The sequence below is a fragment of the Budorcas taxicolor genome, chromosome 3, assembly GCF_023091745.1.
Source record: "Budorcas taxicolor isolate Tak-1 chromosome 3, Takin1.1, whole genome shotgun sequence".
NCBI classification, from domain to species: Eukaryota; Metazoa; Chordata; class Mammalia; order Artiodactyla; family Bovidae; genus Budorcas; species Budorcas taxicolor.
The window spans coordinates 49,298,074-49,299,423 of NC_068912.1; the positions used below are offsets into that span (position 1 = coordinate 49,298,074).

Genomic DNA, 1,350 nt, shown 5'->3' on the forward strand with positions numbered 1-1,350 from the left:
TACAGAGACAAACATTTTCTTTAAAAAGCATGGATCCTGCTCTCAGGAGCAAAATCCATCCGGTTTCAATCTGGAAATTCCTGCCAGAGACTTGAGTCCTCTGCAGGTTCTTGCAGAGGGTAGGCAGTGACTTCCCCACCAACACAAAGTGGTGGTGTAGTCAGGGCAATGTGAAGCTGACCTGAGCTGGTTCTACAGCCCTCCAGTCACTCCATCTGAGGGCTGGTTCTCAAGAAGGGAAAGGTTTTTGACTTAGCCTCCTAAAAAGAAGTTCAGTGCTCTTTTCAGCAGCACTACAGTAAAATTAGAGACATGGAGATGATGAGCATGGCCCCTGAGGAAGAGTAATAAACAAATTCAAATGAAGCATTTCATATTTTTCTAAATAAGTGGAGCACAGGGCTTCCCTGGTGGCTTAGAAGGTAGAAAAACTGCCTGCAATGCAGGAGACCCAGGTGTAGTTCCTGGGTTAGGAAGATCCTTTGGAGAAAGGAATGGCCACCCACTCTAGTATTCTTGCCTGGAGAATCCCATGGACAGAGGAGCTCGGTGGGCTATATAGTCCATGGGGTTGAAAAGAGTTGGACACGTCTGAAGCGACTAACACACAGAGGATTTTTAGGGCAGTGAAATACTCTGCGTGATGCCATAATAATGGATGCATGTCATCACATTTGTCCAATTCCATAGAATGCGTACCATCAGGAGAGCACCGTAATGTGAACCATGGGCTTTGGGTGACAACAATGTCACTGCAGGTTCACATATGGTAACAAATGTCCACTCTGGTCGGGGATGTTGATCACAGTGGAGGCTGTGCATGTAGTGACCAGCAAGGGGGTTGGGGGGCTTGTGGGGAAATTTCTGTACCTTTAATTCAACTTTGCTGTGAACCTAAAATGGCTCTTTTTAAAAAAAAAGTTATTTTTTTATGACTAAAAATAAACAAAAGAAGTTAAGACAGCTGAATAAACTCCCTGGAACAGCCAGACAGAGGTGAGGCAGGCCCCTGAGCCACTCTGCAGGGGCCTGAGGAAGTTCAAATAGTTCTACAGCGTGCGGACCACACAGGCCAGCTCTGCCTCCCCATCTGGCAGGGGGAAGGGGGTAGAGACTGGCATATCGTAGTCTAATTTCCCCCTCTTACACTAATGCTTTGCAAAAAAACCTAAGTAATTTAGCTTACTCCAGTATTATCATTTACTTTTTGATTTACTAATAAGTAGGGGGAAAATATATCTGAACAAATTTCTTATATTGTAAATCTTTTTCTTCATAAAACAAGTCACGTCCAAACCTGGACATCCTTGGTATAGAATCTCATCTACTGGAACATCTATTTGCCTCAGA

At 44.3% G+C, this 1,350-nt stretch overlaps 1 non-coding gene across 1 annotated transcript; it reads left to right on the top strand.

Annotated features, from left to right (window-relative positions):
• Positions 1-276: 276 nt before the first annotated feature.
• On the top strand, positions 277-381 carry LOC128045860 (U6 spliceosomal RNA). The gene has a single exon (XR_008199192.1). It is a non-coding gene; the product is annotated as a U6 spliceosomal RNA (small nuclear RNA).
• Positions 382-1,350: the final 969 nt, after the last annotated feature.